The following is a 16,121-nucleotide window of genomic DNA, read 5'->3' on the forward strand; positions in this document are numbered from 1 at the left end:
TAGTTTTATTACATGGTCCTATGGGTGAGTATGTATAACTTACTTGGAACAAAGACTTCTTTTGTTATTTAAACTATTGCAAGGTATAGGAAAATATAGTAAGTGTTCAAATTTGTCACAATAGTATAATCTTCAAGAGAAAATTTTAGTTATGAATACAGATGCAAATTTGAAATAAACTGTTACCAAATTAAATAGAGAATTATATAGCAAAAGGATTTATTCCAAAATGATTCAACACCAGTATTTGGTGTTTCTTACTATACTTAAAACTTTAAAGAAAAATGAAGAAAATGTGATAGCCCCTTATTAATTAACAAAAACAAGTAAAACAAAAATCCAAGAATATTTGTCAGTACAAAATAAAGTACACTTTTCAGAAACTAATAGCAAATGCATATGTAATGGGAAGTGTGACAAGATACCTGTAAGTTCAGTGCATTGCTGTGAAATAAGAAATCAGAACAGGGTACCCATTACTCGCATTATTATTTAACATTGTTTTAGAGGTGCTAGCTAATTCAAAAAGGCTGAGAAATTAAGTCATATAAATATAGAAAAGTGAGAGAGAATAAATCATCATTATTTGCAGCTGAGACTGTATACCCAGAAAATCTAAAAGAGTCAAAATCATTATTAATGATATGGTTAATAAGATGTTGTCAGGAGACAATTCATGGGTCTCTCATGTTAATGTGTGTCTTGCAAGCAGAGGCACTGACTGTAAGCAGAGCTTTTGTTCCCAATTATCTTTACATGGATGGGTGTCTAGCAAACCCCCATGGGAGACAGAGATGGTATCTCTCTCTGGAGCAGACAGCAGGTTTGCTAACTATCTGGTAAAATAAAGATAATGTCTCTCTATAGCAAATTTCATGCAGGTTTGCTTGCAGCTTGTTATAAAAATTTGGGTTCCTTACCCTCAGAGTTTCTCATCTATGATGCAAACCCACTGTGTGCTCAGCATTCACCTGGGTCAGTCAGATGTCTCCTACAGGGCTTGGGGACAAATGAGAACTGACATGAACAGGAAGCTCATGCTGCTTGCTGTGGTGTGAATAGCAAAGGCCTTTGCCTGTGACCTAGGAACAATGAATTGGGGAGCTAAGGTTGCAGGGACAAGGTAATGTCAGTGTCTGGTGACACCTGGAAGATACAGAGACCACTCATGCCCAGGAGACACACAGCCGGGCATCTCTTTCTCTACTCTTTCTGAAGGTGTCCCAGTAAGCCGCAGTCAAGTAGTCTGCCCCTGCCTAGCCAGCAGGGTGTGAAAACAGATTAAACAGTGCTCTGACAGGGGATCTCAAGCTAAAAGATGAGCAATTAGCATGGAACACCAAACAATGTATAAAAACTCAGTCCATTACAGAGGATAACCATTTCAAGAAAATGAAAAATGTACATGCAGAAATCATGTATAGACAAACAGAACAAGAGTTTAGAAGAAATATACTGAAGAGTCTCATATTTGTGAGACTATTATTTTAAAATTAAGTAAAACACATTAAATTTAGAGGCTCGATAGTTAAGTGATCAGTTGAAGAGAAAAATATTGATTTGGAAGCCTGAGCCAACAAATTATTTCAGAGTGCCAATAAAAAGACTAAGAGATTAAAATTATAAAATAAGATGCAAGAGACATGCAAGGCTGGTCTAGAATTCCAAATACATATTTCGTAAGATTTCTGACTGAGAAGAATAAAAATAATGCAGTTTAAAAATATTCTAAGAAATAATAGAGAAAATGCTCCCATTACTGAGGGAAAAAAATTAATTCTCAGGTTGAATTGACTCATCTAGTCTTGAGTAGGAGTAAGTGAAATACATGCGCGTGCGCGCACACACACACACATACACACACGCATCCTAGACACATTCTTGTCAAATTTCAGATAGCTATGAATGAACAGAACATCTTAAGTGCTTTAAGAAAAACAAAAAATACAAACAAAAATCAGAGTGACAAGATCTTCTCATCAGCAATGTGAGAAAAAAAAATCTTCAAATCTCTTAGGAAAAAACAATTTAGAACCCAATAATCTATACTAGACAAGCCATTAATCATGTATAAAGGTAAATAATGATTTTTAGGTGTTCAAGGACTCATAAAATATATACTCAGACATTCTGGGATAAGTAGTTGGTGTTACATTCTAGACAGAGACTATTCCAGAAGGCAGATACAGTATAATTATACTGGGAGGAGGTCACATCAACATAGTAGCATCAACACAGAAGAAGGAAAATAGAGTTTGTGTATTGAGCTAAGGATAACAACTAGAAAAAGAAATACAATATGCAACTTTTAAACTAGTAAACACACACATTGGAACAAAAAAAATGCAATCAATTCAACTAAGAACCCTAGAAAGAATGGAAAGAATAAATAGAAAGTAAGATGACAGGTGATTGGTACAGGTCTAAACTTACAAGAAAGCATAACTGTGAATGGGTTAAGTTTATCTATTAAAAGACAGAGACTCTATAATGTTTAACATCTAGCTATGTGCTTTTTATGAGGTACACCTAAATCAACATGGTGAAAAATAATAAAGGAAATCTCAGACAAATGCCTTAAGAGAGAGAAAGAATAAATGAAAGAATATGAAAGAAGGCAGATGTGGCAAGAGTAAATAAAAGGGTAACAAACTGAAAAGTGACAAAAGGGATACTTCATATTGAAAAAGGGAAAACTTTGCTTAGAAAATGTGACAGTCGGCCGGGCGCGGTGGCTCAAGCCTGTAATCCCAGCACTTTGGGAGGCCGAGACGGGCGGATCACGAGGTCAGGAGATTGAGACCATCCTGGCCAACATGGTGAAACCCCGTCTCTACTAAAAAATACAAAAAACTAGCCAGGCGAGATGGCGGGCGCCTGTAGTCCCAGCTACTCGGGAGACTGAGGCAGGAGAATGGTGTAAACCCGGGAGGCGGAGCTTGCAGTGAGCTGAGATCTGGCCACTGCACTCCAGCCTGGGCGACAGAGCGAGACTCCGTCTCAAAAAAAAAAAAAAGAAAATGTGACAGTCATAACATCTATGAACTTGTCAATATTTCTTTAAATATACATAGCAGAAATGATAAAACCATCAAGAAGAAATTGACAAAACTACAGCCACATTCATGATGAATCATCTTACCTCTCTCAGCCACATTAATGATGGATTATTTTATTCAAGAGGAGAAAAAAAGAAATAGAGAATTCGAATTATACAATTAACAAGCCAGATACAAAAGTTTATAAAGAACTTTGTATCTAACATACAAAGAATATACATTTATTTCAAACACCCATAGAACATTCACAAAAACTAATCGCACAGTAGGCTACAAAAGAAAGGACAAATTCTAAAAGTTTACTGTTATATAAGCATTTATATAACATTATTTTGAACTATGTAGCATGTATTGATGACACTGAAAGAAAATGAAAAACAAACAGAACTGAACTAATACGATAAAACAAGAACATAATGTATCAAAATTTAAGGAATATATAGCCAAAGTAGTGCTCAAAGGAGAAAACAGTTTTTAAAGCATTTAGTAGGAATTAAGAAGCAAATGACTATAAGTGACTATAACAAAATGACTATAAGCTTTTAATTGAAGAATCCAGGTAAACTCCCCAAAAAGTAGAAAGAAAGCATCATTAAAGGCAAAGACAGAAATTTAAAATGTAGGAAAAAAAATGAGTTGATCAATAAAACCCAAAACTGGATGGAAAATATGGCATTAGGATTAGGCCTGTCTTTTGATCTCCCAAAACCACCTCGAAAATAGAACAGAACCAGAGATGCACAACGCTTGGTGACAAGCTGTCTGACTAACCCCCAAGATGCCTCGGGACAAACCACTGACAGTTACGAGAATGCAAGGCGTCTGGGTGTGAGGGAGCAGTGAGAACATAACTGGGCTTCTTTCTCACAAGCCTCCAGAACCAAGAGACACACAGCCAAGCTCAGCATGGAAACCTAAGGCAGCCGCGGAAGCCAGGAAAGAGAGCTCCTGGACCCAACTCGCAGGGGAGCACAAGGGTACACATTGAAAAAGATCTGAAGTGTTGGGCCCATCTGGACCTTAGAACACACAAAACTGGCTAACCAAAGCTCCATTCCAAGACAAAGCCTTACACTGAAGAGAAATTGCTGGGAGTAAAATCCAAACTAAGCAAGACAAGGACAATAGAAGCAGGGAAGGGAAGGTCCGTGTGAAAGTTGGGAAGGAAAGCCGTGAGGGCGGATCTCAGAAAGGATGAGGCTAGGGTTTTTTCCCCATCATTTTTAGAAGATAAAAGATTTCCAAAACTATGAAGCTAAAAAAAGAAAAAAGAAAAAAAAGCTTCCTTTGCTCACTGTTCCACTGCTTCTTCATTTCTATAAGTAAAAGATTACCAATGTTACTTAAAATATAAAGAACAAGAAAGAATTTCAGTCAAATGCCACATAAAGTTATTCTAAGCAAAAAGGGAGCAGGGTGGTGTCTTTACCGGCAAACGAAAACATGCCAGAAAGACAAGCCCAGCAGGTAAAACTGTAACCTCCTATTTTAACACAAAGCACCGCCAGAAGCTATGAAAGAACAATATCATCCAAGTTGGAAAAACTCAGCAATGAAGAGATTTTAGAAAATGAAGTGTTACAAAGAGGTGGCAACATTTATGAAAGACAAATTTTTTTAAAAAATCATACCAGAAATGAAGATAAACTAGAAAGAACACAAGAGTTCGTAAACATAAAGGATAATGCCTTAAAAGAAACAGAAGATGGAAAAGAGAAAATTTTTTAATGGTACGGAGACATGAACAAATAGATAAAATACAAAAGATATGATGAAAGAGAGAAATAGGAGTTGAAAGAAATGAAGAGATTTAGACTATGCGCAAAGAAAAGCTAACATATGTATAATGAGGGTACCCAAAGACAATGTGACAAGTACAAAAATTGTAATTCTAGAGTTTTCTGAAATAAAAGATGACTTCAAACTATATATTAAAGAGCCACCATATGTCTTTGGAGCCTAGCCTAAAATGGTCAAAACTAAGACATGATCTAGTAAAACGTTAGACATTTTAAAAAGGAAAGAAAGCTCTTTGGGCATCCAAGAAAAAAAAAAAAAGCCACATCACTTATTTGAAAAGACATCAGACTTTGACAATATCTCTTTATCTGTAGAACCAAGGCTAAAGAATAATTATAGAGTTTGGTTTAATACAAAATGGCTTTGCTAGCTCTTTTAATATATTCTCCTTTTTCTTAGTTTTGATTTTAGAACCAGGTAAAATTTAAAATTTAATTCGAAGGTATCATTACAAACTTATGACCAATTTATTTAAAAACATATTTTCTAGCTCTTACTACTGAAAAGGCTTAGCAATAATGACCAACTCAGTAGCAAAAAAAATCCCTAATGCCAAACTGCCTTCCCTAAATTTATTTTTCACTGAAAAGCAGACAAACAAACAAACAAAAGCCACAACAGGGTTCCTTGGACAAATACGGCTGATATCAGGCCAGGGATAGCAGATATGTAAAATGCACCACACATTTACTAGAAAAATAAAGTTACCAAAGTCTGCAAGGCAAAAGGATTTAGAATCCAACCTGAATATTCTCCCATAGGCTAATGGTGAGACAATCAGACTCTCAATTGCAATCCAGTTTTTCAAAATTTTGAAAACTAGTAAATAAAGTGGAAGAATCAAATATTTATCCTGCCTTCCCTACAGGATCTAACCTCAGGGTAAATCATAAAGGATCCCCAATCATTATCAGCAGCTGGTAACATCACACAAAGAGGAGAACCAGGTTCTTCCATCCATGATAGAAGAACCAACATCGTTACACAGTAGTTTTGCCAAAGTTTAAAAAAATAAAACTGAGTCTAGTCAAACCCCCAAATCTTCCTGCAATTTACAGGGTATTAAAAGGACAGAGGAAAATGTTAAATGGGAACACAATGGGCAAAATCCCAGATGTGAGAAACTCTATAAGACAAATCATGCAAATTGTTTAATAGGTGAATTGCAGCAAAAGAGAGAGAAGGAGAGATAGTACCTATAGCTTAAAGAAGATTCAAGATACACATCAAGCAATTGCAGTGGTGGGTTTGTTTGGTTTCTCATCCAAACGGGCGTGTGTGAGAGCATGTGCAAGTGTGCATGCACACATGTTAGATCATCTGAAAATCTGAACACTGTAAAGACTTGAGAGAAAAATTATTATTATCCGTATTTAGATGTGATGTTATTGTTGGGATGTATTTTTAAAGTGTTAACTATTGTGTAGAGATACAAACTACAAGAGATGCATTAAATATTTATATTTGCAACGATATGACATCTGTAGAGGTATAAATGAAACAAGGTAGTTCATGTTGATAATTGTTGAAGTTAGATGATGGATATACTGGATTCAGTAGCTATTCTCTCTGTATTTGCATATGTTTGAAATTTTCCCCAATAAAACTGGTTTTTGGAAAAACAGGTAAGCACAATCAAGACAAAACTTTTTTCAAAAGGACAAAGAAAAATTAGGAATGGAAAGGGTAACTATATAAGGGCCATGTTTAAAACTATAAGTACAAATGTATTAATAAATTTAAAGGCAATTTAAATTAGTAAATTTCTCCAAGTTGGCTCAAGAATAAAATCTTGGCTAGACCATTCCTACTGAAGGAATTAAAACCATAAAGCTATAATTTCCTGGGAGAACTACTAGACATGGCTACCTTTATGGTAGAATTCTAACAAACTTTCAAGGAACAGAAATTTCCCATCTTATAGAATATTTTCTAAATCAAAGAAAAATATGGACAACTTCCCTAAGCAGTAACTTTTCTACCATAAATGTACTACATTAAATAATATTAAGACTCAAATTAAATTTTTTAAAAGACTGATGTTCCCACTGTCAATGGTACTATTCAGATATTCCAAAAAATGCGAAGGCATAAATACCAGAAAGGAAGAAGACATATCATGAATTGAAAATAATTTTTAAATTCAAGAAAATCAACTAACAGAATAAGAGTTCAGAAATGTAGGCAACTGAAAATTCTCACAGCCAAATCAATTTCTCCGTAAATTTGAGATGTGAAGAGAAATAATTAATTACTTTCAATACTTCAAATTCACTGAATTATTTCACTGAGTATGTATTTCTAACTAATACAAATAACTGAATTTCTTATTTAAAACCAAAGCATTTAGTGATGTTAAAAAATGAAAACTAAAAAATCCGAAGCTGGAAAAATGAAAAGAAATAAACAAACTTAGGCAGCACTGATGATGATATCACGGGTATGTATTTTATGGAACGTGCTTTGATCCCTTTTTGAAAATCAACTATATTCAGCCATTTTTTCTCTTCCTCTCATCTTAACCATTCTCCTTCTGCACTTAAACTGTAAACAATAGTTGATGCTGCCTAAACTGTGCCTATAGACATTCTATAATTAACTTTTCTCTTTATTCTCCATATATGGTAATTTTTAAACTCTTCTACCAAGATGTCCAGTAACCAAATATTAAGTAGCATATCTTATCATAAAATGTATTTAAATTTTGTATTATAAAACCTATAACTATATATTTTAATATAAAATTATTTAAATTACCTGAACTACTCAACCTCCTGACACACAAAACTGTAACATAAAGTACCACTAAGAAAACTGGCCACATTCGTCCTATAGCTTCCTGTATCTACACTGCCAACCCCAGGGTGAGAAATTCTACTTTTGTTCTCAGAGCTGAAGCTCTTTTATCAAACAGCATATCCTGTTTTCTCCCAATCTCTTTCTTTTTCCTATCTCCTCTTTCTAAATGTTTTTTAAATTGGCCTTAAATAAATGTTTGTTGGGTTTAATTTAGCGGAATTTTTTCCTTGCTGTTAGTACTCCCAACAGCCCGATTATCCCAGCCTTTAAGACACTAAGAAGGTATATTTAGTCAGATTTTTAACATTTGGGTTTTTTTTTTGTGTGTGTTTTTTTTCCCCCCAGAAACAGTCTCATCTACAACTAATTAAGTGGTAAGCCAAGGCTAGAATACAGAACTCCTCACTTCCAGTTTCATGCTCTTAACACAAGACCAAATTCCCTCCCCAGTCATTTGCAAAAAAAAAAAAAAAAAAAAAGGTGTGGAGAAGGCATGTATCTTAGAAAGGAGTCATAAACTTCATCACCTGTGGATAACTTGAGCATAAAAGATTTATTAAAAGGCTATTAAGAGCTTGCAGAATTGACAGAAAGGCTGAGGACACAGGCTTGAAAACAAGAAGGAGGGAGGAAGCACCAAGGTACTACGGTAAGAGCTCCAAGGGTGTTGCACTGTCCGGCACTGGTGGTTTGTCAGGATGCTGCCTGAATGAATGAATGTGTGTGCTAACTGCATGATGAATGTGTGTGCGTCCTGTCTGTTCACCCCCAGGAATGAGCCGAGCTGGCCTGGAGGGGTCACTTCTCTACTCCTCGGCTAGGAGAGCACTGCACACCTGCTTGAGGGTTCTAAAAAAATGTGCTGCTACTGAGTGGGGATAGATGCTGTGAGGCAAAATAAATAAATAAAACAACCCCACCCCACCCATTTCACAGAGGTATTGTGATTAGGGAACTGGGAAACATCTGTAAAACTGCTTCGTAAACTATAACAAGCTCTACAGAGGCATTCTGATTTTTAATTCTTCATCAAGGTAACATTTTAGCAACTCCATTTAAGACTTTCTCTCTAAAGGTGAAATTTTCAGGCAGGTTAATGAAAGAAATATTCTTTCATAGAGGAGGAAAAACTCTATTTGGCTCTTCTTAGATCATACCAAAGAAATATTTTAATCCATGGTCATCTTACTGGTGAGATAGGCTTTGAATATGCAACTTTAAATCTAGCCCCATCCACTGGGAGGTGAGGAGGCACTGCTTTGGGCCAACTTAACAGGGAAGACCACTCATAACCATGCTTTTATACTTTGGCTGGAAAGGATATGCGTTTGCTCTTTACAATCAGGACTAAAATATAAAACAGTCCTGTTTAATATGCTTAGACCTAACGTACACGGGAGCCTTGCCACAAATATTGCATTAAAAATCTTTCTCTAATGGTGAAATTTCCATCAAATACATTTTAATTTGCTAAACTCCTTCTAAATGACTTTAAAAATTCACTTGACTTACAAACCAAATGTCATTCTCTAACAAAGCTTGTTAAAGCAAACCCTACCGTGCATTGGTCATCCAGAGAAAATTGTGAATTGCAGGATGGTGCTTGAAAGAGCTGCCTCCAGTATCAAATGAGTTAAAATTTCCAAAAAAGAAAGGAAGGGATCAAACAACCTTTGTCTGTCTTTGATATGTGCATTAATATTCTATTGCTTCTATAACAAATTACCTCAAAATTAGCAACTGTTTCAGTTCTGTAGTTTGAAGTCCAGGTTGTCATGACTGGTTTCTCTACCTCAAGGTTCACAAGGTCAAAGTTGGGATGTCAGCTGGCCATGCCTTCACTGGGAGGCTCTGGGAAGCATCTGCCTCCACGCTGAATCAGGCAATAGATACAGTCTAGTTCCTTGCAGTTGTAGAACTGAAGCTCCATTTCCTTGTGAGCTGTCAGCTAGGAGTCACTCTGAGCTCCTGAAGGCCTCTTTCCAGCCCCTGCACACGGTTCCTGCATCTCAGAAGAAAAATGTGTAGAATCCTTCTCATGTTTTGGATCTCTCTGAGTTTAACTTCTGCCATATCTCACTGACTCATTCTCTCTTCTGTAATCCTCATCTACTTCCAAAGGCTCATGTGATTACCTTGGGCCCACCTGGAGAATCTAGGAGACTTTATCTTAAGATCAGCTAATTAGTAATATTAATTACATCTGGAAGGTCCCTTCACAGCAGTGCCAACATTGGTGTTTGGTAGAATAGCCAGGGGACAAGAATCTTGGAAGAACATATTTAGAATTCTACCCACTACAATATGTCTTTAGGCAGTGACCAGGAACTCTTAAAAACTGGAATGCTGGAAACCATTAAATTGCTACAAAATATCACAAGTCAGCAATTCAGAATGATTGTTTTACAGATTATAATCAGAAATTACCTAAGAATTTTTCCAATTTTTAAAGACCATCGTGAGAGCAATATAAGACTTTAAAGTCCCTATTTGTATCAGAAATATAAGGCATTCCTTAAAAATTTCCAATGTACATTTTCAGTCATAGCTCATATCTATTTCTTAGATACTAGTTTACCTCTAAATTATCTTTCTATTAGGTTTTGTGGAATATTGTTTCCAAGGATTTGAGTATATTCAAAATCTTAAATTTGGTTATATTTTACATTATAGTCCTAAACAAAAATTAGTGCATACGGCAGAATCTAGACTCCTTGTTTTTTTCCACGTGGAATTCTCAATACAGTCACAAACCCACATGTTAATCAGTAAAATCAGCTAATAGGTGTTGAAGACCCACTGGACAAACAGCCCCATTTCTAAACATTCGAGATTATACAGTATATAGAAATCGAGAATCTGTTCCTGCCTTAAAGAATTCAGAAACCAGGAAAATATATGATCCACAGGAAGACTGTATTCAAATAAGCATCATATTAAAATGTATTAAGAAGGATGCTAGATGTTACAGCAGGTTGCAAAAGAAAAAAAAAAATAGGACAAAGTTTCCTTAAGTAGGCAAGTCCACAGTTGATTCTGGGACAGAGAAATTATCGTGCTGCTACTAAGAGATTGTTTTTTGTGTGTTGAGGGCTTCTTAAGGAGAGGAGAGCCACCATAACTGACGTGCAACTCGAAGAGCTGGCTGGAAGAAGGAGCCTGTTTGATGGAAAACTTTCAAGGCTATTATTAGAAGATTGTATTTGATTCTGAAGACTGTGGGATTCTCTGGCAGACTTAGGAAAAACAGGGGGATATAATCAAGGCAGCAGGCCTGAAATAGAGATTTATCACACAGTGCAAAATAGCTAAAAAAATAAAATAAAATAAAAAAATAAAAATGGACTCTGAAAGCAAGCAAGGAGGAAGATAGGATAATCTTGTAACAATTTTCCAGTGGTCAAGAGATTCTGCTGGGGTGATGGTGGCAAGTAATTTGATGGTTCTGAGTGGAAATAGTGAAAGCAAATGGACTTGGAAAAATTGAGATGGAATTAGAATGCAATGCTAGAAAAATATCAGTGAGTACCCTGTGGTTTCAAGGATGTTTATTTTATAAGATGTTCAATTACTCTTACTAACTCTGAGGTAAGTACTGATTTTTATTCAATAGATCTAACATACAAAGGACTTTATGTTTGTAATTTTTTCTATATATAATCCACAATTCCATGTTTACAAAAATGTTCTATGTATCATTTCCACTATTTATATCTAATCCACAGGGAGCTAGACAACATTTCTCAAAGTGGTTGGCTGCTAAACTGAGTCTGAAGGCTGGATAGGAGTGAACACATCTTGAAAGAATGACATGATCAGATCTGAGCTGTATAATAATCCTCCAGGGTCAACAGTGGACAGGAATGAGGGGCCTAGATTGGTAGCTGGGTGGCCGATTAGGTACAATCAAGGAAAAGCGTGATGGCAGCTTGGACTAGGGTAGCATCAGTGACAGTGGAGGAAGAGGATTAAATTGAGAGATGTTCAGGAGAGAGAATAAATTAAGTAGATCTTGTTGATTGGCTGTAAATGGGGGAATAGTGAGGAACAAGGAGTCATCCAGAATAAGCTTAGGTTTCTGGATTTAACTACTGAGGTCAACTTTATGGGAAGGTAAGTTTGGGGGCAAAATAATGAGTCTGAGAAATGTTGAATTTGAGACACCCTATAATATATGCAAGTGGAACTGTCTTAGTTAGAAACCTGGTGGGCAGTTGGCTCCATGAGGCTGAAATTTCATGGAGAGACCTAGAGTCTCGGGCATAGAGGCTGTTGTGACTGAGGTGAAAGGAGTGGATGCAATCACACAGGGAGACCATGGCGAGCAAAAAGACACACAAACCCAGGCAGAAACCCAAGGGACATTAGCACTTAAATATGCCATCTCTGCTCTGGTCAAGTGGGTATCTCAGACAGGAGTCATTGGCTTCTCAGGATCACTTTTCTCTGAAGTTCTCAGGAAATGAAGCAGAGTGAGTTATGCATGTATCCAACACCTACTTTTGTCCCAGATACCATACAAGGCCCTAAGAAACATACTCAGAATCCCTAAACTGGATATTAACCTCCAGAATGTTGCTCTCAAGATCCATTTTATGAAGCTATAGGTTAATCACACAGTCAATCTCAAATCAAAAGTTCTGTTTGGGGCCAGATGAAGTGACTCACACCTATAATTCCAACACGTTGGAAGGCTGAGGCAGGAGAATTGCTTCAGGCCAGGAGTTTGGGACCAGCCTGGGCCACATAATGAGACCCCATCTCTCCAAAACATTTTTTTAAAATTATCTGGACATGATGGCATGCACCTGTGGTCCTGGCTACTAGGGATGCTGAGGCAGGAGGATCCCTTGAGCCCAGGAGACCGAGGCTGCAGTGAGCTGTGATTGCACCACTGCACTCTAGCCTGGGTGACAGAATGAGACCCTGTCTCAAAAAAAAAATAAATAAATAAAAAGTTATGTTTGGGACAGATACTCTTAAAGGTATTCTGAATAATAAGGTACTTCTATTATGAGCATAAATTTGCTGTGTATTTCAGGGTGTCTTTTGTAGCTAACTTTTCAGGAGCATTATTTAAAATTCATATTCTTGGGTGGTTCTTTTTGGATTTGATAATTGATTAAGAATATTTGCTTCTAAAACTATCTAGGTTATTTTAACTCTTTTATACTTTGTGGTTGTGAGCTTTGGAGTCTCAGCCAGGCATCCAGCCAAGCATTTCCCTTTTGAGAACATTTGGACACTAAGCCGAGATACCCCTACAGTCTACCTGGGAACAATCGGATTAACATTATTTTGGATGACAAATATGAGTTTATCTTTTCATAATTAAATGCCAGTCTTATTACCCAGCTTTTAAACATGAAAAGCATGTGCAGATTGCTTCCCTCATAGTAACATCTCGAATGTGGCTGTCTTCACAAAACATTTTCCCATACAAAGGCGCTTGTAATCATCACAGTCACATGTTAATGCTGCCTCTATTTTACAGAGGAGAAAGTTGGGACTCTAGAAGAGTGATGGCCACCACCCAGCAAGCAGGTGGCAGAGTGAGAGTCTGATTCTAGATATTTAGTTCGCAAATTAATTATTGTTCAAACTAAACCAATATACGAAGCACCCAACATATGGCACCCAACAATATTCATTCTCCACAGTAGCTGTATTATTTTAATTTTTGGTATTATTTTCCCCTTTTATGTGTTTCTAGTCCTTCTTCTTGGCCTTTTTGTTCATCTTTTATGTGGTTTAATTATGTTTGCTTTAAATCATTTTTTCAAAAAGGTGGATAATCATAAATAAATTAGTAAATAGACAGACACATACATAGATAATAAATCTGAGCCTTGCTGATTCCTCTGGCAATAATGAAATTCAAATCATATTTAGGTGACAAAGGAAGAAAGTGAAAAATATAGACGTGAACCAGATTTTCACACATCCTCAATAAGGTACTTACTCATTTCTGGTAATGAAGACAATTCCCAAATTAAAATTAATCCTAATCAAGAAAATAATCCCTACTACTCCTGCTGGCAACCCAAAGCCCAGAGGATCCTCCCATCTCCTCTCTATATTCAGAAACACATAGCAAAGCAATTTGGAAGGCCTGGTGAATCCGTAATTTCAAAAGAGAAGAAGGGAAGAAGCTATGATCGCAGAGGCTAGGTAGGGAATTGCTCCAAATATCAACACCCACCCACCCTCTGCCCATCAATAAAATCAATTCTTTGTTCACTTGTCCAAAATTATCCCTCTTACCTATGCTATTTGCCTTGCTCCTTTCTCATTTCACTTATTTTCACATCCAAAATGCTACCACTTATAGATTATCACTATTAGTTAATATTTCTTTCACATAAGTGTAAATGTTTCTGGGATTCATTCATTCGACAGATACTTACTGACATCTACATGCTAGGCACTATGCTAATAACTGGCAATATGGCAACAAAGAAAAGACACATTCAAGATGCTGATATGTGCTCAGCCGTTCACAATTAGCAAAAAATAATTATTTACATTAATTTGCTTTTTCTTTACTGGCATTCCTGTGAAATTGTTTTCACTGAGGGAGAAGACTGTTGTATCTATAAGGAGGAAAATAGGTGGTTTGGGAACATGATTGGTCAAATCTGACTGTGCTTTCCTGATTAGAAGTGGGCTAGTTGTCCATTTATTTTCTCCTAGCCCCACATTCACCCTTTAGTCCCTGTGCTAGGATAAAGGACTAGACTCTAAGTATTTCTCTTTTATGGAGCCTGTTGTTAAGCTCTGTCAATAGAAGGCACTGGAGGGACATTGCAGGAGGAAGGGGCTCCCCGTGCTGACTCTGTATCCTGGATTTTTTGCTTGGTTGTTTGGTTAGTTGGATTTTTGCTGCTTCTATCGTGTTGCAGGTATTTGCAGGACACTTGGTGCTGCTCTGCCTCAGAGTGCATGGTCCCTTGGTGAACTCACAGCCCTGGCCTGAGTTCAGTGACCACTTTCTTTCAATCCGTCCAGTGCAAGCACCACACACTCCCAGTCTCCTGCTTATAACAGCACTTCATCTTCCTCTGTATACCTGCCCGCCAGCCCTGGCTCACACACAGCCCAGACAGAGCACGCTTGACATGCCTGTACCATGGAAGGTTGCTTCCTGTTTTCCCAGTGTTGACTGAACCATCTCAGGCTTAGGCCATCCAGAGAACTTCTCCACCGTCCAGCAGCTGCAGCCACACCTTCTGCAATGAGATCTCAACTCCAGCTTTGGGGAAGGGGTATTCCTAACTTTGTTCTTTGTGGGGTACTCTTCTTCAGCCCTAGGGTGCCCTTTAGAGTTCTCTTTATACCATTACAGTTATTCTCTGATCACAGCTTAATAATTCTTTACATTAAATTTCTACTCTTTAATCTAGTGTGTGGTTTCTCTCTCCCAACTGGATCTAAACTGATACAAGAGCCTTTTGAGACAAGACACCAGGAGAATGGTCAACGGTGAAAGAAGGAATAGAAAAAGATGCCAACTGAAAAACTTCAGCAATTGCAACAGTTTACATAGAGCTAATCCCAACCTAAGGAAATGAATCCTCTTCCTTCTCCCCATCCACATTATCCTCTCCCAAGTGTGTCTTAATTTTAAGACCCAAGCTAGAGGTTAGGAAAGAGTTAGCCTTGAAATCTCATCATGTTTTTTAATCACTGTTTTGTTTTGTTGCAAAACCTGTTTCAAGTTCCAAGTAGTTGACTTATAAACTTTTAGGAAAGAAGGACATTAAGAATGTGGACATTCCCTGTTATGGTTACCACATTTTGAAAATCATATTTAAATATTAAATTCTTAAAATTCAGAGGACAAGAAAACTGACAAGACAGTATGGGCCAGTAGAAGTGTGGCCTTCTGCATCAGGTAAAAAGATTTTCATCCCAATTCCTCTGCTTACCAGCTGGTGATCTTGAACACATTATCCCCTGGGAATCTGTGTCCTCAACTATGAAATGGAAGGAATGACATCCACCTCCCTGGTTTTCCACGGGAATCACATATTATCATGTAGTAGGTGCTAGTTAATAAACATGATTTGCCTTCCCCCTTTCTCTTTTTATTATAAGAAAATTCATTGTTCTCAATCCCAAAGAAGATATTTCTTTTCCTGGGATCTACTGAAACACAGGGGCTGCTTGAGGCATTATTTCTGCCTTTACAAGTTTGCCCTGTGAAATTCATTCTTGAGGAGCAGCAAGTTAAAAGAGTTCCACGTCTTTGATGTGGCCTCTTCATTGGCAGCCTGAGCCAGCTGGAACCGCCAACACTGGTTCACTGAGCATCTAAAAAGCTAGTATCAAGGAAGTCCCTCTTCACACAAACGGTTTTAAGCTGGGTGTTATTTCAATGCTCCAATCACAAGGTTATACATATTTTCCTTAGCTGCTTTGAGTTCAATAAAAATTTTTGTTGCATATAAGACTATATGGCTT

This window comes from Theropithecus gelada, chromosome 4 (genome assembly GCF_003255815.1).
Source record: "Theropithecus gelada isolate Dixy chromosome 4, Tgel_1.0, whole genome shotgun sequence".
NCBI classification, from domain to species: domain Eukaryota; kingdom Metazoa; phylum Chordata; class Mammalia; order Primates; family Cercopithecidae; genus Theropithecus; species Theropithecus gelada.